We start from the raw sequence: 26,779 nt of genomic DNA on the forward strand, positions 1-26,779 counted from the left end.
TAGCCACACCCTTCAGGCATGTCTTTACACACCTTACCGTCTGCCCCGCTATTTATAGCCTTGCTGGGGCAGGGGCTATGCATATAGGTCCTCTGCACACCACCAAAAGAAGCATACAATGTTGACGTACCTATACAGCCAGATTGCTATGTCCTCTGCACCCAAAACTGGGCTGCCAGAATATTTCAAAGGGTCAAGTGGCAGCTCCTGTGGCTCTTGTCCGACGGGGCTGCCTGGACTCATCTCCCTACTCCAGGCACTGTAACCTCTGGGTCCCAGCATCACTCAGGTTTAGCCCAGCCACCATGATGACAGGATTCCAGGTAGACCAAATCTGAGTGAGCTATACTGCAACCCCATGAGCCAGCTCACACCTCCACTCACATGAATTTGGTCCAGTCCAGGGGATGGGGCCAAACCTGAGCAGCGCTCCAACCCCGAGCAGCGCTCCAACCCCACAGATTGCAATGCCTGGAGCGTAAAGCCAAGGCCAGCCAGTCCCAGAGCAAAGGAGCTGCCATTATGGGGTGAGAGCTGGGCAGGACCCAATTGAAATCACCCCAAGGTCTCCACCCCAGACTATTTACTGGGTCGTGACAGGCCATAAATATTTACAAATGGGTCCTGAGGCCAAAAGGGTTGAGAACCACTGCTGCAGACCCTTATTCCCTGAGTAGCCATAATCAGTGGGGCTGCTCAAGGTACTACAACCATTCCAGCTCTTAGTACCAAGATAGAACTTCTCAGGTCCTCATCTCACTTGCCATTTTAAACTTCCTAATGATGCTCACGGATGAATTAATGTAACTAATCTGTGGGCCCAGCTCCCATTTACACTAAGGCTCTGGTAGTGCCATTTTAAAACCCATTGACAATGCCAGAATAGGGTAATAGGCCCTTGGTATCTATGAAAATCAAGTCCCAGGGCTGTTGGCTGGCATGCTGCTCTAATAGAGCATATGTTGTTGTGAACCAAAATTGTAGTGCTTCTTAGCAGCACATTTGCCCACTTGCACAATGGGAGGTTTTTCATTATTATTTGATTTTTTGAGCATTTAAAACCCTTTGAAAAGCACTGGGCTCACTCAGCTGCATCCATAAACATTCAAATTATGCTTGACTTATTTTCTACCCTGTATTTATCGTCTAAATGAGCTCGTGCTGTTAGACAAGGAGATCAGCCCTCTGAGATGACTGGTGTTACAGAAGAAGTAGCTATACTACAGTCAAGGCAGTTACTCGCATGGGTTCTATTCCTGCCACTGACACCATGGGCAAGTCATTTAGCCTCTAGGTGCCTCAGTTTCCCCTCTTATAAAATCAGATGATTTGAGGCTCTATGTATTAGGACCTGATTATTTCCTTCCTGCACATTCAAGCCCAGGAGATTCCCCTCTGTGTGGATCTTCCCTAGCCAGCACAGAAGGAAGAGGACATTGGCCTTCGTATCAACATCCTTCTTTTCAGGATCTTACAGAGAAGCTCAATGTGGGAAGGTGGGGCAGAACCTGTGTATGGGGCAGTGGGATGAGGAGACATTTTTTAGCTTCCCCAAACCTTCAGGGAACCCTGAGGAAAAAACAGAATATGAATGTTAAAATGTTATGTTCATCCCTCCATAAGCCAGTTTCCACAGAAATCCTGTTCACTGAGCTTTCTGTCTCCTGCGATTTTTTTCTGTGAACATCAGGAGGTGAGGAAGCTTCCCTGAAGAGATTAGCCATCCTGTGAATGCACCTTTTGGATAAACTACAGTATACCAGGGTTATTACAGCAACCAGGTATGCATAGCATCAGGGAGCTGCCATGTTTGTCCATCTTCTCACACTCAGGCAGCTGGAATGACCTTGTAAAATGGCACAGCGCAAAAGATGCATTTTTATACACACTCTCTGCAATACTTAACAGCTCTGGGTTTCTTAAACACTCCTCTGCCTGTGGAGCAAGCAACACAGCAGTGGCTGATAAACATGCTCTGTGCTGTGAAACACCCCACTTCAAATCTTCCAGTGGAGCCACACTGCTGAGGAACTGGACAAGGCAAGGGGTCCTAGCACCCAGCACAGGTAGAGTTTGGTGCTAATTGCCCCTACTTCTCCCATGGGAGGAGCAACTTCATCTTTGATGGAAGAATTGAAAGGAACTTCCATAAGGGGAACCTCACACTTTTTCCCTTTTCCCAATCCCCTCCTGTGAGTCTTCCCATAGGAAATGGTGATCTGGGATTATAAACTGAAAGGTACGGAATGGTAAAGGATTCCCATTCTTATCATTCATGATTAGTGTTGCCTATGGCAGGTCAGCATCAGCTGACTGCTACTACTTCCTCACCTTCCTTTCAGGTTAGAAAAAAAACAATAATAATAAGGAATCTGCACTGCACCTTGGCTGAGAGATTTAGCAATGAAAAGCTAAAATAATTTTTTTACATCCTTGTGATTTATGAACAATCATTATTGTGACTCACACAAGGCCTGAAGGGGTAAATTAGACCAATTACTCTATTGGCCGCACCTGGAGGAAAGGCAGGCAGTGCTAAGGCCTAATTTGCTGATGAAGTCCAGCTTAGGGAGGAGCTGGGCCAGATTTATAAAAACAGGAAGTTGATAGCAGAAAGAGGCTGCAGGAAAATGGTGTGTAGCCACTCCCTGGAAGTAGGGAGTTGTGTTTGAGGGTACAGGATTCAGTAGTCTGCAGCAACTTCCTGAGAAGAGGGAGTTGCAGCTGATACACCTGGCGTAGGGGACTAAACTAGAAGCTGTAGGAAGGAGTCCAGGAAAGGACCAACAGGGTCTGAGGGAAAGCAGACCACATTTGGACTGGAACCTGGGGTAGAGGGCAGGCCCAGGTTTCCCCACCAGGCACTGGGGAAGTGGCACCATCAGGGCAGTGCATGAGAGGACTGCCTGAGACTATGGATGTGGCAGGACTTTGATACCCCAGATGGGGAAGACTATAGTGACCTGGCCAAAGGGCCAAGGCACGGGGACAGAGTACCCTGAGTCACAAGGAGTAAAAGAGAGATGGGTGGAGAGACTGCCAGAGGAGGGCATAGCATCTGGAATGATCTAATCCCCAGAGCAGCGAGGAGGAGGTGCCTCTAGCTGTGAGTAGAGTTCTGCGTGACATTATTACCTATGCACTTTTTGGGGGGCCTCTTACTAATGTAATCATTTGTGGTATTTCAATTTGAGCTGTAGCAATTCTACAAGACTTCCAAATCTGCCCTGCAGACCATGCGAATAAATACGAACACCAAAGAGTTCTGGATTGCTAACTCGGAGCTTTGGAAGAGGTTAGCAATGGAGGAAGGGAGGGGAATCATTGCTGCCACATAAAGAAATCCTGCCCCAAAAAAGAGAACCCTTCTGCAACATAGATAAATGTTGGAGAAGTGGCTGGGAATTTAGGTATATAGCAAGTTTCTGCTAAAGGAAAGCAGAGAAATTAGGAGATCTGTACATTAGTAATCACAATTTTTTAAAATCATGTAGGAATAGGGGCCTCATTCTGATTTTTACTTACACCTGTGCAATTCAAGAGTTACTCTGTTGGCGTGAATGGGGATACACCAATGTAAGATCAGGAGCAGGCCCAATAAAGACAAAGAGGAGGCCAGGAATATCAATACTGAATTTACCAAGAAACCCATTCAAAGAAAATGGAAGGTTGTAAAATCAGTAAGAAAAAGGGGAAGTGACTACAGTGGTGGACAAAACTGAGAATAAAGCCAAGATCATTCTGCAGAGCTATGAGAGAAGAGTCTTTCATCCAGAGGCATCCCTGTAGTCATAGGAGAAGCAGCCGAGTGGATCACCAATGTCCCAAAGATGGTATTATAACAGATGTTACATTCAATGATGAAGAACCATAACAGAAACCACTCGCTACAAGCCTGATCCAAAGACCACTGCAGTCAATGGAAAGTCCCCCAAAGATTTAATGGGCTTTGGCTCAGACCCTAAATTCACTAAATATTTGAGGAAGGGGTAAGAGACGGTCTGAATGAATGACTGAAGCCATGATATTAATTCATAAAAAAGGAAACCTGAATAGCCTCAAGAGTGAATGTCCCATCCAAACAACTGTTGATATCAAACAAGAATTTGATAAATGCACTGACAAATTACAGTGTAGTTAGTGCTGGTTCTGGAGAAAACTGCTGGACAAATACTTCTGAACAGGCCTTTGTGCACATCTTTTACAAACTGTGGAATTTCATTTGTTGGAAATTGAATGGTAATGGAAGAACAAAATGTGTATGTTTTGAAAGCTATCTTTAGAACTTTCACAGTAACAGTCTTGTCATTTACGGTGTGACATTTAGTCATATTTGAGCTAAATTTTAGAGGGTTTTTTAAAACATCTTTTTGGCCTCTAGTAAGTTGTAAGTTCCTGATCCTGATCCCACTTATGCTGGTTTTAGTCTAGTGACATAATTGGGGTCACTCCCGATTTACACTGGTGTAAGTAAAATCTGAATAAGGCTCTTATTAGGCTTGTAAAATTCTGTTAGTTTATCTGATTTGATTAATCTCTGACCACTTCACCTTGAGGACTTACTCCAGTAGATGTACCTATATTATATAATTATTTTCCTCAATAGTTTGGATTTTCCCTTCATGTTTACATAAGGACTCTTCTGTTCTTGATCACAGTTAAAAGTTATTGAGCAAACTTAATCCCTAAACTTGGTCCAGGATCTTTGAAATAAAAAATCAAATGGGGAGTGGGGAAAAAAAGAAAATGTCTAAAGAGAGTTTAGGGACCATTTTCTGATCTCTGTTGTACTGGATTAAATCCCATGCAACTCCCTGGGGCTACTCTAGATTTACACCAGTGTAAATGAGATCAGAATCTGGCACTCAGAGTATACAATGCTCTGAACTGAGTAGACTTGCAGGGGAACAATCAGTAGGTATCTGAACAGCATTGCAATGAGTTTCAGCTCAGTTTAATCACAGCTTCTCAGCGACTGATGTTATGTGAACAAGAGTGTAACCGATTGATCTTGCAAGGAGTTAAATATAAGGAAAAAATATTTCCCACCTCTTCAAGATCAGTGTTGTGTGGTAGTTGTCTTCTGTAGAATCATAATCCAGTGAACTTCAGTGCCTTCCCACCAGTTAACATACCATCTACCCACAATGCTTTTCATTGGGATTTAGTAACTTGGGGGAGCTGGCAGGACCTAACTAATCTCTAATAAAATCTATATATTTTAATACCTGTTTTTTTCCTTCTGCTAAAAAAATAAAGTCTTGAAAAGAAAACTAACAAGTTAAATGCCACCCTAGCCTGGAGAGCATTCCTATAATGAAATGTCTTAAAAATCAGTACAGAGACCTTTTAGATACACAGGAAAAACAGTATGAAGATAGGATTCCAAATTAATCTATCCTCTGGGCTTTTCAGTGTGTCCTGTACTGTCTGCTCTGTTTTGTAAGTTTTCAGAAACAGGCACAGTCTCATTTTGTGCTGTATAATACATTTTTATTGCGTAGCAAACCAGTAGGCCTAATAAATCTTGTGTAAACACGTACATTACAAACATGCTGCTTTTCCAAATTCTGATCATTGCTATATGTAAAGGCATTAAATGAAATAAGGCTTTTTTCAGTGACAGAACAAATATATATTCAGTGGCCTTGAGCCCATGTTGCATTTTGAACTCCACCAGGAATTCACTTTTCCAAAGAGTTATGTAGAAAAATAGGTGGTGGGCTGTGCATAAGCACGCAAATGATTTCAGAGCGCAGGTCTCATGGACTTTTAAGCACATTTCAAAATCAGATCTATAACTGTTAGGTTTGGTCTGTAAGTTTTAATATACCATTTAAAAACCTTTCCCAGGCCATTTTAACGCTGCATCTTGACTTTAAAGGTCATTCTTGAAAGGAGCAATTCAAAGTATTCTGTTTGCTGTGCCTTCTCATTGGCTCTCAGTGATGTCATGGCTTTGCACACTCATAAGTACAGAGTAGGTCAGTCCTGTGTCCTGAAAGCAGGTTGGCAGTTTAGCATATGTGAATGTAACTCAGTCAGCAGTCCTTGCTTTATCTCCTTGATCACCTTTATTGCTTTAACTGACTGTACCGTGTACTGAAAACTCAGAAACCAGTTTGCTCTTTTCTGTTTTAAAGATTTAGCTTTGGGAAACCAAAGTCATACCTCAAATACACAAAAGTACACTCCTTAATGCATATGAACTACAAATCCAATGATGTCCAGTAGCCCAGTTATCGCCAGAGATAGAAATTCCTCTGTGCTATAGATTTCAGTGTGGCAATGAGCATATTCCCTGTTTTTACCTTAAACTATGAGGTTATGTTTATTGGTAAAAGCCTGATGGAAGGAGTAGGTAAAATACTGTCTCTGTGTGTGTACGTCAGTCCTTAGCATTATTCTCAACATTTCTGAATTTTCACAGCTGTTGAAGTAACATCACTCCTCCTCTGTCACATTGAAGGAACTGTATGTGGCACTAGCAATAAGCTAAGAACCATGAGGATCTGGGACATCTTGAAAAACTGCAAATCTCAGAATCTGAAATTGGAAGGTTTGGTTTTAGTTTTCCTTGCTGAAATTAGTCCCATTGCTTCTCTGCTCCACCCTTTTCCTTCCAACCAAAATTCTATTTTCAAATATAGAAAACCACAAGCCCTAGTTGTAAAATAAGTCTGAGCTAAACTGATTGATTCCTTTTTGTTCGTGTCTGGTTTAAACAATGAATCCATCTGGGTTTGGATAGCACTGACCTGTATATGTATTTTTCATATGACTCTGGCCCTGTATGCTCAGTTGCTCAAGTAATTCAAAGAAAAGAAATCCAGAAAAATATTAATATACATGCATGAGAATGTCACTTGGTAGCTAGACCAGGAGCCAGGTGTCACTGCTTGGCTCAGTCCACGGATTAATGATCTGACCTTGAACTAGTCACTTAGAACCCAGTCCTGTACCAGGATCCTGGGACTCCGCAGAGGTGCAGCCTGGCATCTACGCTAGTAGATTTTGCCTCAGGATCAGGGCCTGGACAGCTTTGTGCTTCAGTTCACGCTAAACCCTCTAAATGTTTATACTTGTCTACCTTGTATAAGTCTCATGAGGGTTGCTCAATTAATGCATGCTGATAAATAATATATCTATAAAAAAGAAGATGAGTGAGGTGCTTTTTAAGAGCAAAGTATTTATTGTATTATTCATTTATTTCATTATTTCTTAGATACAATGAAATTAGCAGCAGGCGTGAGCCACACATTTCACACCTGGGATTCAGATTCAAATTTCCCCAAAGTCCAGAAGTGATCAAATGCAGCTGATAATTCAGTCTCTCCTCTATATGAGACAAGCAATCAATATTCATTTTTCTCTTAGCAATTTGAAAGCAAACCATTTAGAGGCCTCTAAAGCATTGTTGCTATAGCCAGGATCTCTTAAATGTGGGCTGGGTAGGAAATACATTAACCTAGCACCAGGCAGGATAAAAGAAGAGGGAGAGGTGTAAGTGTGTGTGCGCCAAGCATACCTGCTTTGTTTCTTTCTTTCTCTTTGATTCCCATCCGTCAGCTCAACAGTGACGATGAGGCCGAATGAAGTTTTTCCGCCACTTTCTATGTTTTATCAGCTTCACAGCTTCATTTGCCTTCGCCTTATCTATCCAATGCATCGTCAGTCTTCCTCGATTTCTAGTTCCTTGGTCTCTGGTACGTATCACCATGTATGGTATTCTTTCCAAGTCTATTCTTGACAATGTCCAAACCATCACAGTCGTCATTCTCAAATCTTCTGTAACAGATTTATTTCTTGCCTGAACTGTTTTCTTATCTCTTCCTTTCTTTTATTGTCTTCAGTCATGAAACTCTCATTATTCCACTCAGCCAATCTTTTTCTGCAATCAAAATCTTTAATTCAACAGCTTTCCTCAAACTCCAGCATTCCAACCCATACAGCAATATTGGCATGACAGTTGTCTCATATATGCTGATTTTTAATTTTATTGTGATGTCTTTACCCTTCCAGATCTTGCAGAGTTTTCTGATGCAGAAACTGCTTCTCCAGTTGTTCTTTTTGTCATTTTCACTATTCCCATTTCTTGATACTAGTCCTCCAAGGTACATAATTTTTTTCACATCTTCTATTTCTTTATCAGAGTTTGATCTGTATCTTTTTGTCTTGTCTTCCGATTGTGATGATTTTGGTCTTTCACATGCTGATCTTCAATTTGAATCTTAGTCTATTCCGATCTACTTTGTCAGTTATTCTCTGTAAATCTTCCTTGTTCAATGCTGTGAGGTCAATATCATCTGTGAATCTAAGGTTATGTGTTGTCCTACTACATAACATGACTCCTGCTGTTTCATCCCTCAGTGCGACAGCCATCACTGATTCCAGTACCAAGTTGAACAAATCTGGTGATAACATGCATCTTTGTCTCACTCCTATAGTCATCTTCAACCATTCCATCAGCTTGTTTGCCTTATATTAATTGTTCCCAACTAACCTTTATAACATCTGTGCTTTTGCCCAAAATGATGGTGTAATGACACTCTGCTGTGAAGACCTCTCACCAGCTGGATCAGCTCTTAAAATAATGTGAAGAACATTTCATGTGTTTTTAATTATTTTTTACTTGCATAAATATATATCTTAAATCTTTCCACAAATAGCAGCTGATTGTGCAACACTGAAATCAATAAAGGCCTTATCCAAAGCCTATTGAGTCTCATTGACCTCAGTGACATTTGGATCAGGCCCTGGAAGCTTTGCCATTGTCTTCAAGAGGCTCAAGATCAGACCCATGATGGAAAAGTCCATCAATCATTTACGCGGCTCAAGCTGGCATCTCAGCTCCCAAAGGAAGAGTTAGAATATTCAGCCAGTGAAGCTATGTTACTGCCCAGAATATACTAGGATGCTTGTCCTATCACACTGCTGGCAATTCTCTTAAGGAATATGTTATCTAATACAGGATGTCAGTGAACAAGATGTTCATTCATTTTAATTTTTAAAAAAAACAGCCTGAAAATGTCCTCCAAATACAGCCTGTTCTCACTATAAATACACAGCAGCAGAGTTGGATGAAAAGGCCACTCCTTTGTAACAGGGATGTTCAAGGTGGCTTTAATTAACATCGCTTCTTCAGGACAACCTTTTATTTTTCAATAGCATATCATTTAAAATTGAAATAAAGCTTTTATGTGTGTTGGCATATTTCCAAAGTAAGAGCTTCTTTTTTCACCCCTCCTCCAAATCATGCTATGTCTGAAAAAGAGCATCAATTATATAACACTGCATCTAAATCTACCACGGCAGTTCAGCCAGGCTGTCAAAGGCTGAGTGAAGCCAATTAGGAAATATCACAAGGGAATATCCATTATAATTAGAAAACACCTAAAGACACAGGTCCTGATCCTCTTCCCACTGAAATCAGTGGGTGTTTTGCCACTTGCTTCCATGGAAATAAGGTCAGACTCTGAGAATTAACCTCTTATAATCTGACCGTAGGTATCGAAGTTCCTAGGGCTGGAGCAGAGCTGGGACTGCACAGCCTCCTCTCCATATAGTACCAGCAGATTCAACAACTCAGATGCGCTCCAAGCAGGAGAGCGTTTGCTGCGTGGAGCCGTCATCATCAGCTGGGAAGATGCAATGTGAGCTGTCCACGCCGAGCAAACAGGAAATGGAATTTCAAAAATCCCCAGGCCTTTAAAGGGGGAGATGCCTGGGTGCAAGGCAACGGAGTTCGAACTGCTGACCAGAGTGGTTGGGTTGGGCATTGTGGGACACCACATGGAGGCCAATTATAGTGACATAACTAAGTGCAGTGTCTACACTGACACTTTGCCGCAAAAAGCTCTATGCCTCTCATCCAGGTGGCTTTATTTTGTCGGCAAAGCAGGAGAGTTTTGTCAGTGGGAGGATCATTGTAGTGTGTACACCTCCACTGTTTTGTCGACAAAAATGTGTACTGTAGACAAGGCCTAAGGTACTAGCTATTTACCCCCTGGAGCGGATGTAATTGCGGGGGGGATAAGTGCTCAATGGCTTAACTAGACAAGAGGCTGACAAGGTAATGAGATCTGTGGTGTGGGAACAGTTAAAAGGACAGGAAGGCTATGCAGGGGAGAGGCTGAGAGATACAGGATTGCGTGATCTCTCCCTTTCCAGACAGTGGACTAAGGGGGAAGTTTACTTCCAACTGGATGTTGCTATACACAGTGTACTGGTGGAAGGGACCCAATAAATAACACATTGGGGCCTATAAACTTAGAAGCCTCCAGCCTGGTTTCTGGTGATTCGAAGGGTGGAAAAGGAGGCCTATTACAAGAAGCACTTGTGTTGAGTTTCTCCCAACCTTCATCTCTAGGGCCCCGATCTTGCATCTTGTTGTATGTGGCTAGCCTGCTGTGCCTGAGCAGAAAGCTCACTGAACAATGCTTGTATGCAAAGAGTGGCAGAACCAGAATTTTCTAGCAGCTACTATGTCTTTAACTATAGCTCTTAGTGTAATAACTTCTGTAAGCGTGAAATAACTCCACATTCCTCTCTTCTCAGGCTGCGTGGCCATATACTGCTGGAGAGCAATGCCAGTGTCACAGCAAGTATAAAGATCTTTACGGAGCTGTTGCCCTTGTTAAGCAAAGTGAACTTTGCTTCTGTTGTAACACGCTCCAGATGAAAACTTTTTATTTGCATACATTTTTCTTGCTTTAGCCTGATTGAAGGTCAATGATTACATTTTCTAACTCCTTTTAATTCATGTATAGCCAAGAAATTGCAAGGTGAGTGCCTGACTTTAAATTCACTCCCTAGCCCTGCCTTGGTCTGCTCCACCCTTGAATTTATAACCTTCAATTGTTTACTCCTATCTCACTGCTGATATTTTCACCACCTGCTGTCTAACTCTTTGAAATGCCTTTCAGCCACATTGAAAATTATGGTACCAGTGATGAGCGGCTGTTGTTATTATTATTATTTTATAAAATAATCTAGGATGTCAAGAGTGTCAGGGGATCTCTCCAGTTCTGTCATTATTTTATTGGATAGGGTGACCAGATGTCCTGTTTTTAAAGGGACAGTCCTGTTTCTTGCGACTTTTTCTTATATAGGCGCCGATTACCTCCCCACTCCCTGTCCCGTTTTTTCACAGTTGTTATCTGGTCACCCTATTATTGGAGAATATTTCACCACAAATCATGTAAAAATCCATCCTTTCTGTGCATATAGCTCATATCAACAGATAAATCTGCATGTGCTCCCAGTCCCAGGCATATTAGATTAGGGTATCATGATCCAGGGTTACGCAACGGTAATGCATGGTACCAGGCTGAGTGGTGAACTATATACACGTCACTAAATGATATATGGATTCTTCTTTGACTGGAAAGTCGTGTTAACCTCAAGATCACCTTGTCATACAGGTTTTCCAAATGGTTTACTGCAGCATAGAGAACCATGGGACTGGCTCCCCCAGCCTAGCCAAGCTGTGCTCAGCACAGAAGAACAGCAAGGGGATGGCTAGGGCCCAGGCCAGTGTAGTCTCAAACATAAATTAGATTAGTGACAGGGCTGAGGTAACTTACCATCAGCCTCCCACAACCTCAAGGTGCTGTTTTGGTAGCCACATTGCTGAGGTGCTGGGACATCCCAGTTATGCTTCCTTTCTTGCAGACAGGCTCCCTACACTGGGGGCTGGGAATGGAACAGGTAATATAGTAGTTCGCAGAGTAGTTTCCAAGGCAGCCATATATGATGGTGTGTTTTTAAATAACTAAACTGAAAGGCTCTAGTGGTAATAGGCTTTACGTGCTTGATCCAAGATCTTTCCATTGACTTTAATGGTCTTTGGCATAGGTGCCAACTTGTGGCGGGGGGGGTGTGCTGCCCCAGACCCTGTCCCACCCCCACTTCACCCCTTCCCCTAAGGCCACGCCTCTTCCTGCCCTGTTCCACCCTCTCCTCCAAGGCACTCCACCCTTGCTCCTCCCCTCTCCTTCCCAGTAACATCATAGAACAGCTGATCCCTGGTAGGTGGGAGGTGCTGGGAGCAAGGAAGGAGTGCTGATAGGGGGGCTGACAGTGGGTGCTCCACCCCTGAAGCACCCACGGAGTCAGCACCTATGGTCTTTGGATCAAACTCTAACTTTTGTGAGTCATGCTGGCTTTCTAGTTGGAGAGGAAATTTTGTATTGCTTTCCAGAGTGTATTTATAGAGCTTACCTGCCCACAGAAATCCTTCTCAGTTTATTAGTGAGATGGGATTTGGAGTAGCTGGAACATCCTTCATCCCCCTGCAACGAGTAAACTTTCTTCTCTATTATTAGTACATTTATATGTTACAGTTAATTGTTTTTAATTGTTCAGGTCCTAAAGGTTTTTAATCACTGCTTGTCATATCCTGCCTATCAATATATCAGCTTGCTAAATTAAAACATGATTTGTTCCCCGGGCAGCCAATAACAGGCCAAAAAGCAATCAATGAATGTTCTTATACAGACCTTGGTCTACAAGCAGAAGTATTGTTTAAAAAAATGTGGGGCTAGGAGAATAAGTCCTTTTTCTTATCCCTGGGCCATTGTTGGCCTTTTAAAAATGATTCACTTGGTCGGCTTGTCACTTACTTATTAGAATGTCCCACTCCCAAAGTGAAGCAGATTGCAGCGAGCAGGAGGAATGGTGCATCTGGGGAGTAGATGCTAAAAGGTATCAGAAGGAAAATGTCAGAGAGATGAGCTCATCTTATATGGGTGAGCCACAGCACTTGGGCCTCCTCCACTAAATCCCCAAACTGTCTTTCAGTAACAGCATTAAATGCATGTGATTCAAACCAGCACACCCCTCATGAGAGCCAGTATGGACCTGAAGGTCCTGATTCTGCTCTCACTACCACCAGGGCCTTTGGGATTAACTCACTTAAGTCAGGGGAGTTACAATGGGGCAAGTGAGGACAAACTGGTCCCACATCAATTAGCTATCACGCTTCCTCCAAATGCCGGTACCCACCACTTCCCCTGGTCTGCCTTCATCCTGTCTTCAGTTTCCTCCTCTTTGTCTCCTTACAGCTTCTGAACCTGCCTCCAGCCCTGACAGCCCCAGACGTGCTTACTCCAGAAGCAAAGTCTTCTGGGGCACACTGGTCCTGGCAGCTGGAGGGGCAGCAAAGGGAAAACAGACAGGGTCAGGCAATCTGGAGCCTTTAGTGATGCTGCAGGCAAGGAAAATAAATGTCTAAAAAGCAGGAAGCAAAGCACTTACTTTTGCTTCTTGAAACTTCTCATTGATGGGAGGGATGATAAGATGCTAGGAGAAACCCAAATCTGGGGGAGTAATTGCTACCAATGACATTCCTGTCTACAGGTTAGGATCATAGTTACTGCCCTGTTAGGTGCATCTAGATTAATTTCCAGCAGCTGCTAATGCCAGATGCTTGAGAGGAAACTTAAAACCCCCATGATGTGTGTCATTGTGCTGTACCACACCACTGGCAGCTGAGGACTTTTTCCTGACTCCAGCTGGTGAGAGGTTTATGCCCTGAAGCATGAGGATCCATAACCATTGTCACTTTCACTCTGACTAATGTAACTACAAATGCTATGTGCAGTCTCATAAATAGCTAGTCCTCCTAATCCTACTTTAGTTCTCTTTGGCTGGTATTCTTTGAAAGCATATAAAAGTCATTCTCTCTCCAGCTGTCATCCTGGAAGCTTCTTAAGAATATTCTTCCTACTAATACTTGAACAATGCAAAGTGCCTATAATAAAACAAAAATTCATCCAGGTTATCCCCTCCTGCAATTAAATCTATCGCTCAAGACTAGAGTTTTTGCTGCTGTTGTAACTTGTGTTTATTGACAGTTCACTCATGTTAACTAATGTCTTTGTAAATGCTAATCTAGAAACTCCACAAACATTTCTGGCCGGCCCTAGGCTGCACCTGATGTAGAGGTTTGATATAGACTTGTAGAAAATTGTTCACAAGACCCCAGTGAGGTAGGAAAGTAGTATCTCCATTTTACACACAGGGAAACTGAGGTTCGGCCACTCACCCAAGGTCACAGAACAAATCTATGGCAGGGTCAGAACTAGAACCCAGTTCTCTTGACCCCCAGTCTGCCGCTTTAAGCGCAAGGCCAGACTTCTCTTCCTGTTCTGCAGCTCTGGAGAATAAGCCTTATGCTCTAGTGCATGTCGCCAGGTTCATTTTTAGGGAAAAGCAGTTCATCTCAGTTTGTTTTGCTAAAACTGCACAGTCTTGTCAAGCGGGGGGACATGAGTCCGGAGAGAGCAACTTCCATTTTAATTCAGCCAGAGAAATGGAATTTCCCACAAGTAATTCATTTCAAAGAAGTGAGCTCAGATTGAAATGACTAAGGGCCTGACTTCCAAACACTTACCAGCAGGGATACTGCTTGCTACAGTGAATAGGCCTCTTGTACTCAGCAGGCCTGCTCACAATAGTAAGATCTATGGGCCAGATGCAGATACCCTTTTTCATGCTTAGCAGCACTTTACTCCACAAGTAGCCCATTGATGTCAATGGACTTCTCATGGAGTAAGATACTGTATGGTAGGGATCAAAATCTGGCCCTATATCGGTACCAAGTGTTTGTAGGATTGGGCTCTGTGCTTGAGTGGGTTCAAATGTCCGCTGCTGATATCTCATTAGACACACAAAATACATCAGCCGTGTGGAATGAGAGTGTGTGCCAGCTGTTTTACCCAAGATGCATTTTGATAATCACCATATAAATTGCATCATTGTTCGTACATTTCAGCACAGTGAAAACTAACAGTGTCTCTTTTTTACACACATACGTATGTTCATGTCATTTTAGGACCAAAGACCGAAAGTTGGTTTCATCTTCTTGCTTTCTGGATTATGCACTTGTATGCTTGGCTCTAACAGTTTCTTGATGTTGTAAAATCCTCGAGCCCTGTGTGGCTATAGAACTATGGCTTGTTCTATTGCTCCGCGTGCAGGTGGCATATTATTTTGCATTTCAAGCCTTACCCTTTGTCTGCAACCCCTACTAAGCATTATTCAAAAGCTGACTCCAGAGTTGACCTACTACACAAAGCTAGTCTACACTGAGTACCTTACAGCACCACAGGTGTGCCGCTACAGCCGTGCCACTGTAAGGCACGCAGCGTAGCTGCTGTTTGCCAGCAGGAGAGAGCTCTCCTGCCAGCAAGATAAAACCACCTCCAACGAGGGGCGGTATCTTTGTCAGCGGGAGAGCATCTCCTGCCACATAGCGCTGTCACAGCGGCACTTTGTTGTTAAAACTTCTGTCGGTCAGGAGTTTTTTACATCCCTGACCAACAAAAGTTTTAACAACAGAAGTGCCATGTAGACATAGCCTCAGAGTTTTTGCTAGCTTAATTCAATGAAACAACCCTAAGGCTGTGTCTACACTACCACTTATGTCAGCAAAACTTCCATTTTCCACCCCCCTGAGCGGCATAAGTTATACCACCATAAGCACTAGTGTGCACAGTGGGGGTGGATTACTTATGGCGATGCGGGCACTCTCTCTGTCCGCATAGAGCAACTACACAACAAATCTTAAAGCAGGCCAGCTGCATTGGTAGAGCAGCACCGCTGTAGGCTCTCCAGGGTAGACACAGCCTTACTTGTGGAAAAACATGCTTCACATGAATGTTCCTTTTAAAAGAACACTCACATTAGAAATCATCCATGTACATTTAAACGACAAATATTCTTTCCTCATAACACTTTAGATTATAAACTGAAAATTCTATCATGGAAAATCTAACTTATTTTTCACTATTTGTGCTGTTCAGAAGCTGAAGATGCCACTTGGTTATTTATTTGTTCATAACTGCTGTTCTGGTAGCTCCCGACAGTCCTGTTATGGGTGTTGTAGAAACATAATCAGAGAAAGTACCTGCTCTGATAATTTAGAGATGAGGGGTCTGACCCAAAGCCCACTGAAATCAATTGAAGGATTCCCATGAACTTCAATAGGTCTTGCATGAAATCCTAAATTAAGACACGATGCAATAGTTGGTCTACAGAGCACTAAAGCTCAAATGGTTCTTTCACAAAGCTTCTCAATCTACTTAATTTAGATTTTTTTTTTGTCTTCTGCTTGGACAGTGGTGCATGAGGCATGATTTTAAAAGCAGCTGAGCAGTGTGGGAGGGGAGACAAGGGAAAGAGGAAAGGGAAAAATTGCGGATTGCTGCCAGGCTTCATAGATTCCAAGTCCAGAAGGGTCCCATGTGATCATCTAGCCTGACCTGTATAACACCAGCCATAGAACTTCCCCCACAATAATCCGTAGAGCAGATTTTTAAGAAAAACATCCAATCTAGGTTTAAAAATTCTCAGTGCAGAAGAATCCACCACAACCCTTGGTAAATTGTTCAAATGGCTAATTACCCTCACTGTTAAAAAATTACCCCTTATTTCAAGTCCAAATCCATCTAACTTCAACTTCCAGCCATTGGATCATGTTATACCTTTCTTTGCTAAACTGAAGAGCCCATTATCAAATATTTTTCCCCATGTACATATTTCGACACTGTAATCAGTCACCCGTTAACCTTCTTCTTGTTAAGCTAAATAGATTGAGCTCCTTAAGTCTTTCACTATACGGCATGTTTTCTAATCCTTTAATCATTCTTGTGGCTCTTCTCTGAATCCTCCAATTTATCAACATTCTTCTTGAATTGTGGGCACCAGAACTGGACTCAGCATTCCAGCAGTGGTTGTAGCAGTGCCACATATAGAGATAAAATAGAGGTTCCTCTGTTTATGCATCCCAAGATCGCCCTAGCCCTTTTGGCCACATCATCAAACTGGGAACTCAAGTTCAGTTAACTATCCACCACAATCCCCAAATCTCGTTCAAAGTCACCACGTCCCAGGACAGAGTCCCCCATCCTGTAAGTATGGCCTATGTTGTTTGTTCCTAGTTGTATACATTTATATTTAGTTGTGTTAAACCACATAGTATTTGCTTGCAACCAGCTTCCCAGTTTGTCCAGATCTCTCTATTAGTGATCTGCCCTGTCCATTATTTATCACTCACCCCCACCCCCAATTTTTGTGTCATCTGCAAATCTTTTTAGTGATGATTTTGTTTTCTTCCAGGTCCTTGATAAAAGTGTTTAACAGCATAGGCTCCAGTCAACCCTGTCTCAAACCATAATACATCTCCTACTCAAGTTATCTTAAGAGATTCTGTTCTGCCTCCTTTCTCCTCTGAGGTCTTTTGCCTTTCTCACAACTGAGTCAGACACAGGAACATTAGAAATATTGTTCACTGTTGTGTTTTCAGGTAGACAGAAACACATCAAAGTAAACCAAAAAAAAACACATCAGGCAATCCTGGCTGATGTGCTTATATCTAACAAACTTCAGCTGTTAGCAGTAAAACATGAGGGTACCTTCTCCTCTCATGCATTAAAACCACAGAGCTATGCACATGTATCTGAGGGCAGAGTATGGCTCATACTTTTTAATTAATTATGTTTTTCCTTTCTCCATTTTCCCCCCACCTACCCCACAGTTTAGGAAATCAGTTAAAATCCTCATAATACAATTCAAAAAGTTCCAGGAACTTCCATATTCCTGGCTGGTTCTCGAACTCGTAATATTGCACTGTGGCAACTCTTAGACACATACAGGAGCCTGAGAGAATGATTCCCCCTGCGCTTGCTGGAAGAAAATATGTCTTGTCAGCTAAATTCTCAGATGACAATAAGTGTCGCATGAATCTTAAGGATGTCAACCAGAGAACACCATTAATGTCAGAGAGAATAATAACTAAGGTAAAAGTGTGGACATTTGCATACAGGAATGCAGTTGCCCTGCAATTACTCCAGTCACTAGCATGTTGATGGATTTAAGAAAGACAGAGGGGTGACCCACAGTTGCCAACTTCCATGCGGTGAATAAGCACCCTGACTTTCACAATAAGCCAAAAATCAAGCTAATCCCATTTCAAAACAAGCCAATCCCTAAGAACCCCAACACTCTATGTGACTAGATCCCCCTGGCGTGCAGTCTGGGATTGTGGTGGGCCTGCTGTGCACCCCGGACTCTCTCCCCCGCCTTGCTCCTGCTTTCCCTCTCTTGCCCTGCTTGCCAGGAGCCAATCAAAAAAAGAAGCAACAAGCTGCAAGCCAAACAAGCAACAAGCCAAAAACTAGCCAACAAGCAATTCACAAGCCAATTAAGCCAAAAACAAGCCCAATTTCTGCATTTTTTTCACAGATTTGGCATGTCTGGAGTGAGCGCAAAAAGACTGGCAGACTGAAAAACACCCTCCCCATTCTCAAAGGATGTATCTAGAGAAGGGGAGAGCCCATGATCATCATGCTGTTGGAAGTGTATTTGCAGGGAAAACAGGACTATGAATATATACTAAGAAGGGATGAGCACATGGGTTAAGGCACGAGGGACCTGGGTTCAGTTCTGAGCTCTACCACAGCTTCCCTATGTGACCTTAGAACTGTCATTTGATCTCTCTGTGCCTCAGTTCCCCAGCTGTAAAATGGGGATAATACTCCCTTTTGCCTACTTGGATTTTAAGCTCTTGGGGGCAGGGCCTCTTACTGCATGTATGTAGGACATCTGGCACAATGGAGCTCTGATCTCCACTGGAGCCTAGAGAAACCACCATAATATAAACTATAACAGCACAAACGACATCTCACTGGATCAGGTGTATGAGCAGTGAAGTGCAAAACTTCGTAGAAAACCAGAGGTTAGAGGAGCACTGGTTGTACTAGTTGGAATTGGAAGATATCACCAGAAAGCCAAGGGTGCTCTTCTATTAAAATAGACATGTGATTCCCTCTTCCAAGGAGTGTCCTTGTAGCACCAAAGATTCCCTCCCTGCTTTCCCACCACTCTCTCCACACTGAATGTCCATGTCACAGTAACTGCCCTTTTAGCCAAAGTCTGGACCTGGTTCCCTCTGGAGCCTGTCAGTGCTGTTTTTCAGCCATGTGGAAGGATCATTGTTGAGTAGTGTGAGGCTCTCCTTCTTCTCATCTCCCCCACCTGGAGCCTGAATGTGTTGCCTTCATATTATGTTAGTTCTGTCTGGTCTGGAACTGGAGGCCTTATTCAGCTCCTGACTCAAACCCTTCTGATCTGAGAGGGAAGGCCTATTTCAGAGCCTGATTCAGATCCTCCTGGTGTGAGAGGGAAGGGCTGGTTCCAGTCCTGATTCACATTGTCTTGATTTGGGAGTGAACTTAAGGACTAATTTTACTTATGATTCAGACACTCCTGACCGGGGATGGGCCGATTCAGTAGCAGATGGTGTTATAGCTGGAAGGCTGGACTGGCTGACTGCTGCTAAGAAAACACTTTACAAGTGAATGTCCTGCTTGTGAAAAAGGCCCTAGTCCCTGAATTCCTGTATTGACAAGAGGGCTGCAGAATAGGTACCACCAATGCAAAGTTCCTTATGCTGCCCTAGCAATGTGCCCCAACCCAAACCTGGTTTGGTTACCTCTAAGGCTGCAAAGATTTTAAAATCTCATGCCCATTCAGTCTTCAACCTCTCTGCTAAGACTGCCCACTAGGTACCAGTTAATGGCACTTGCAACAATGTGTTTTGTGATGTGATATGGACATCTGTCCATTAAGAACTGGACTGAGACCCCAATTCCTTCCAGAGAAGCTGCACAGTAGTGTTCCCTGAAGATATAAAACTGTCCAGACTGACAGACCAGGCATTGCAGTTGTCCAGCCAGCAGACAGTGATCCTCATGACACTTGGAAGCAGCAGAAGGGACCTGCCTAGGAGAACCCCTTGTACTGATGCAGTGCCAGTCTTACTATGCCGGCTCTGCTGTTCAGGATTCTCTCTGTACCCAAGCAATGCTTTCAGAGGTAGTCCAGTGATCTTTTCCAGCAAGGTTATGGGCCTATTGCAGGAGTGGGTGGATGAGGTTCAGTGGCCTTCAATGTGCAGGAGGCAGGGCCAGTGCAAGGATATTTTGTGCCCTAGGCGAAATTTCCATCTTGCGCCCCCCGCCTCCAAATCACATACATTATACACAATACACGGTCACAGAGTAACATGTTATAATTTAGAATTTATGTTTCCGCGCTTTAAGTTCAGCAAATTTAGAAACAAGTTCCTCCAAGTCAATGCTGTGAGCAATGTCATGTTCTAGTGACAGGTGATAGCCCAACAAGTTTCTTATGTTGCAACATTGCATGTTCGCCAGGTATGTTTTTATCAACTTGAGCTTCAAGAAGCTTCGCTCACCACTGGCCAAGAAACTGGAGGAGTCAAGAGGATGCGAAGAGCAATAACTGTGTTAGGGACACTATCTGTCACTGTGGGGTCAGGGCTGTGGGGAGATGGGGTCACGGGTTTCAGCTCAGAGGGACTGGGCTCGGAGCTGGGTGGTCAGGGCTGTGGGGGGATGGGGTCGCAGGGGTTTCCAGCTCAAAGACTTGGGCTCGGAGCTGGGGGTCAGGGCTGTGGGGGATGGGGTCCGAGGGGTTCCAGCTCAGAAGGGACTGGGCTCAGAGCTTGGGGTCAGGGTGTGGGGGGGATGGGGTCGGAGGGGGTTTCCAGCTCAGAGGGATCTGGGCTCGGAGCTGGGTCAAGGCTGTGGCGGGGATGGGGTCAGGGGGGTGCCTGGGGGGCACTGGAGCGTCAACTCTGCAGGCTGCTGTTCTGCTCCATTCTGTCCAGGCACAAGGAGCAGGAGCAGGACAGCAAGGACCAAGGGGGCAGGAGCACAGACACCTGAGGCCGACCTAGGGAGGCACTTGCTTACCTTGCCAGTGCATGAGCGTTGGGGTTCCTCTTTTTATCCTCCGCTCCACCAGACCACTGCTGAGGCTCTTTTCTTCTCGCTGCCCCTTGTCCCCCCCCAGGGGCTAATGGAGGCTGAGCCGGGGGCAGCTGCGCTTCCCCTCCAGAAGTGAAGCCCTGTGTCGCGCCGCCGATCACAGGGCTCCTGCCACATGCCTCTAAGCAGAGCTGCCACAGCTCTTGCCCAGCCACCGGGCTGCCGCGCGGCAACGAGAAAAATTGCGAGGCTGGAGCCCCTGCTTGGGAGGGGGAGGGATTTGAGCCTCTGCCTGTCAGCTCAGGGATCCCTGGTCAGTGCGCCGCGGCGCCCGAACTCTGGGCTGCGGCCAGCCGGCATCGGACCCAGGGGTCCTGGCTGCCTGGCTGCAGCGGGCGCAGATGACCCCGGGCCTGCTGCCGGGCTGCAGCGCGGTGCACTGACCCCGGAGGGCGCCCTGGGTGCCGGGCTGCGTGTGGCGGGCACCTGATCTTGGGGGGCCTGGGGCCAGGCTGCCGCCGCGGCGGCCTGACCCAGGGTGTGCCCTGGGCTGCTGGGCTGCCGCAGCAGCGCACTGACCCTGGGGGCGCCCTAGGCTGCCAGGCTGCCACGGCGGCGCCCTGACCCGGGGGACGCCCTGGGCTGCCTGCTGCAGGCAGCTGCTGCAGCCGGCAGCTCAGACTACCTATCCAGCAGCAGCGGCTGCTCAACCATTTAAAAAAATTTGGGGGGGCGCCGCTTTTTGGTGCCCCCAAATCTTGGCGCCCTAGGCAACCGCCTAGTTCGCCTAAATGGTTGCACCGGCCCTGGCAGGAGGTCAGACTAGATGATGCTGATGATTCTTTCTGGCCTTAAAGTCTGAGTCTATCCCCAATTCAGGGGGGTTGTACCTTGCTTTCATTTACAGGACCTGACAATGACCTTTTAACTATTAATCCCTGTGAGGAGCAGACTAGAGCTTCCTTCCAATTCAAAGAATGCTGGACTAGAATGTTTCTGGCCCTTGAGGGTGTGTGTCATGGGGCTGTGGATGGCCCAAAGAGTCAGGCGCAATTGCAACCCCTTGCAACAGTGTTATTATTGCAAGGCCCCAAGTATTTTGCAACAAGCTGGACCTAAATTTGGTGGCAAAACTTCTTGGTTTCTCAGACAGCCAACACTGAAGAATTGAAATTCCTTCCAGGTTCCTTTTAAATATAAATGGGGATTTATATTGAATTTTATATGAAAACGTGTAATATAGTCAGTGCAGCAGCCCCTGTGTTCAGTTTGATTTTTTTTTTTTCTGTCTACTTTTTCAGTGTCAAAGATTTGTGTCTGGACAACACATAATTGTGATCAGTGAAGACTGGGGCTTTGACAGCTGAGTATGAGACAGCTGGGACATGTAGCACCCAGAAATGTGAGATAAGTGCACTGGTTGGATGGATCTGCTAAAATGATCACCAGTGGAAAAAGTTGACAGCACTGATATTTACACTCACAGAGAGGTTTTGAGGTCAACAAACTGAGATGGGTAGGACAGCTCACAGCTTTGAGAACTATTCTCTCAGGCTTTTTGCAGACTCAGAAAGAGAAGGTTGAATTTGCTTACACTCAGTTCATATTTTTGAAGACTTTGCAACAATGAGAACTAAATCAGTTTTATGCAAAGGAAAGCTTGGATTCTAAAGCACAATTCTGCATCAAGGAGTAGATTTCCCACAAATTGCAGCATACTGGGGGCCCTGACTACCATGTTTGGGGCTATTATCATAGAAAATCTGCAGTGGTAAGGAACTTTATATCAAGAATTGCACAGTTCACATCTGCTCTTCAAGTTTTGCTTATGTACAGTAGATTCTGTTTCAGAAGGGGGATAAAATGTGTGGCATGCATGAACACACTGTTCTGAGTAGAAAGTACAGTCATCATGGAAAGAGGCAGTGTTTTTCCTGGGTAGTGTAGCCCTGCCATTATTTACCTTATTAAAAAAGTGCTGGTGGCTTATCTTAACCCTATAAAGACTAGCATTTTCCACATGGCAAGCCCATGGAATGCTTAGGAGTGCGAGTGCGATATTCTTTATTATGCATGAGCACTGACAGTGAGTTTGGCACTATGCAATACTTGCCTCTCCTGGGTCAGTACAGGCATCAGTCTGCCAAAGAAGAATCCAAGCTGGTATGATTTATTTATATAGGGTGGCATTTTCAACAGCACTCATGTGACTAAGAGCATGAGTCTCACTGAAAGGCTAAGCTCCTAAATCACTGAGGCATTACTGATAATTCCATTCTTATTAAGATTTGTTTCTCTGGCAGATTATTCATCCTGTTTATTACTATAGTGCCAAGGGAACAACCAAGATTGGGCCCTACTGCTCTAGGCACTGCACAAACACAGAGTAGCAGACTGTCTCCTGCTCTGAAGAGCTTACAAAACAGAAAAGACAGACAAAGGATAGGGCGGGAAAAACATACAAACCATGCAATCAATCCAGTGTTGGCAAATGGCATATTAGTGCCCTGAATATTTTTGAGGAGGGGCTAGCTAGAAGCAGATTAAAGACAAGGGAAGGGAGATTGGTCAGAGAAGGGAGGGAAGGAAGGTAGGAGAGGCAGCTTTGAAGTGAGGCAGAGGTGAAGAGGTTATCATTGAAAGTCTCCAAGGGAAACGTGTATTAAGGGGGGATTGAAATATATATACTCCATACATGAGGAGAGTGCTCCATTTCCCCCTGTGCTAAATATGCAGTTACAGAGCTCATAGTATTTTAAAAATGCAGCAGGGCCTTAGATTGACTTTATCTGGTGATACTTAGATAGCCACAGTCTCCAAGAGTTTTCATACAAAACAAATCTTCACATCCTCAAATAACTTCTTGACTAAAAAGAGACAGCTGCATTTTTGTCCTCTGAGTTCATTATGACCAAGCAGCTTGGAAGTAACATTTTTTTTAATCAGCTCAGGATGCAACTAAGTGATTGATTGATCCCACTACTGCTGCTGCCTAGAACTTATTTTTTCAAGAAACTGAGTCAGGGTTAGTTGTTTGCCTTCAAGGTACCTGCCTCTCAGATGGCAGCATAATCAATGGTGTTTCACTTCCCTGATTTTTCTCCTTGGAGATAGTACTTGTCTGGTAACCTATGTATCAATTATACTATCACTTTTTCATTGTTTCGGTTACTGTAGCGAGTCAATATCAGCCAGAGTACAGAAATTCAGACAAATGGGTTGTATTGATAGCAGAAGTAAACAGCAGGGCTGTTGTGACATTTGCAGTACTTCCTATTATATCCAGTAACCTTGGGCAACCTTGTTAACGTTTTAAGCAACGCACTTAGTTTATCTAAGCAGCATGCAAGCCAAAGGTAAGTCTGTGTACTGTAAGCAGTGTCTGGATAGTCTTTAGCGAGAGTGACATAGTTCTATGTACATTTTGTATTAAAAATGCTTCCTGATCTTTTTAGATAGCTTCAAATTTGTCTGATCAGGTAGAACCAAGATATGTACAGTCAGCCTGAACAAAGTCAAACAAAGGACTAGCCATGGGTGTAACTGCTATGAATTAGGAGCCACATCCTCAGTTGATTATAATGGGCACAGCTCCATTGACTTCACTGGGGCTATGACCATTTACACCTGCAGTGAATCTGGCATCAAGCCCGTTTTCATTCATTTACATTTGATCTGGCACTCCACTGAAGCTAACATCCCCCTGAATGGGTGCAGGGGTCTGTCTACCAGGAGTTCATTGAAGGGATCTTATTTATTTAACAAAACAATGAAAGAAAATATATTGATCAGGGAGATAAACATAATATATAATCTGACATCCCCTTCCCTCAGAACATGATCATGTAGGAAAAGTTCTGAAACTATGGAAATGAATCTCAGTTTCAACAACAGGATCACTACTGGATTCTAATTCTTGAATTAGAGTCAAATCCAGTATGTTCATTCTAGGTCAGTATCACTCTCCTCTTGACAAGTCTGTTGTCAACTTCTTTGGTTTGGATTAATCTTTGCTGAAAGAACCTGTCTATTCTGAAATGTTCCATCAGTGCTCTCCTTCCTTACCAGCTGCACATGGTTGATTTATTTGCCCTTTAAGAAAACCTTCTGTAGATGTCTTCTTCTAATTACCAAAATCTTTGTTTCCTCTCCTCTCTCTGATAAGTTATTTATACCCACAGCTGTTAAAGTATCTTCTTCCCAAAGTCAGGTGGAGCAAATTCCTATCATGCCACATTCCATGAAAATTCCAGCCAATAATATCTTTTCAAAAGCCATCCAGTGCTACCTGCATTTTGCCTTGCAGGAAATGCCTCTCTGTATCATAGAAGAGGGTATTTCCTGGGTGTGCAGGAAATGGTGTGTACTTCTTTAGAGAAGGAGTAGTACAGATTAAGGGAAAACACTAAATTGGATCTTTGTTCTGGTGTAGCAACCCCAATGTAGCTGCACCTGAGCACACTTCCAGCATAGATGCATTGCATCAGTGTAAAACTGTTTCAAACTGGAGTAAGCCTCATTCTACATTATTGCAGGGCACCTATACTGGAGGCTTTCACTAGTATATCTACCCCAGTACAAACATCCCCCTGTGATTGCAGAAGTCATATTTCCAGCTACCACCAGCAACAACACACACCATCCTCCCTAAAGTTCAAGGATTTCAAGATCTGGGGTTCTGGTTTGGTCCATTATAGAACTGAAATTCAGCTCTAGGTTTGGATTGCAAGTATTCAGCTCCTTTTTTGGTTCATGCCCATCTTCAAAGTAAATGTGGTTAAAACTGATCCTTTTGTTAGCCTTTATACTGATGCTTTTTAATTCATGGTGAACCCCATAGAAGTAAAAGTACTTTACTTACCTTTGGCTCTTTAGGGCATGGAAAAGAGACTGTGCCTTTTAGTTTTTTAGTTTTTTTTAAAGTAAAATAAAACCAAAACACTGTGGAACTAAGAGTGTTTGCTGCCATCATGGTGATCTGTCTTCTTTCCTGTTTTCCCCCTTACCCTTTGTCTGTTGTGTCTATTTAAAGTGTAAGCTTTTGGGGGCAGGGAGTGTTTCTTATTCTATATTTGTACAGTGTCTAAAACAATCAAGTCCCATTCTCATTAGGCCCCTGGGCACAACCCTATTAAACATGAGTAACATAAAACAGACCATTCCAGACAATTAAGGAGCCATGTTAATTAAGAGACTCAGAAAGGAATCCTAACTTAGATTGCCTTGACTAGAAGGGTGGTGGCTGCAATGTGGGAACTTGAGGCTGAATTTTGAGACCAATGGTGTCCATGAAGAACAGAAATGGAAAAACTGTTACAGCCAACCACAGCCCTTCCACTCCAGAAATAATCAATGCAATATGATCCATGGCAGGCACAGTCCTGCAAGCCCACCTATAGAGGTTGTACACAGAGTCATTCCAGAATTCAGCCTTTAAAATACATATTCATACCATATGCAATTATCAGTCTTAATGCCGTAAAAGTTTTGGGGTTGCCTGGAGTGCTAAAAAGGGAATAAAGAAGCTGAAATTTTGGCTGAAGAGAGGTCAATAAATTACACTCAAGTAGATTTGCCAATCTGATTACTTTCTAGGCTGGCTTCAGCTTTATCAGTTTCATTCCAGGCCCAAATGTACTGCAGCAATTAGTTTCAGTTTAAGTGCCAGCAGCTCCTGTTCAGTTCAAGTACAGTGGGCTGTCATCTCTTGTGAAACTGACAAGACATGTCATGGCTCTGGGAGTTATCTGCTTGACATTTTTTTCCAAATGCTTTAAAGGGATGTTGATGCAAAACAATTGCTGTGAGGTGTCTGTGCTAGCTGCAGCTTTTAGAGGAGCCTGAACCTACTCCAGTAGGGGCTCCATAACACATTGGCACATTGACAACCTGGATGGAGCCTCAGAAGGGAAGGGGGCGGAAAAAAAGAATAAGATGTGGGTGGAGGACATGTCCTGCAAGGACAATTTGAATGGATTTAATGT

The 26,779-nt window shown here is 43.8% G+C and overlaps 1 protein-coding gene across 1 annotated transcript in view; it reads right to left on the reverse strand.

Annotated features, from left to right (window-relative positions):
- Window positions 1-26,469, reverse strand: part of CKB (creatine kinase B) — a 93,915-nt gene extending 67,446 nt beyond the window's left edge. The window contains exon 1 of the mRNA XM_075065702.1: window positions 26,465-26,469. The gene's annotated coding sequence lies outside the window, so the exon portion shown is untranslated. The remainder of the gene's footprint in view (window positions 1-26,464) is intronic.
- Window positions 26,470-26,779: the final 310 nt, after the last annotated feature.

This window comes from Chelonoidis abingdonii, chromosome 4 (assembly GCF_003597395.2).
Source record: "Chelonoidis abingdonii isolate Lonesome George chromosome 4, CheloAbing_2.0, whole genome shotgun sequence".
Lineage (NCBI taxonomy): Eukaryota > Metazoa > Chordata > Testudines > Testudinidae > Chelonoidis > Chelonoidis abingdonii.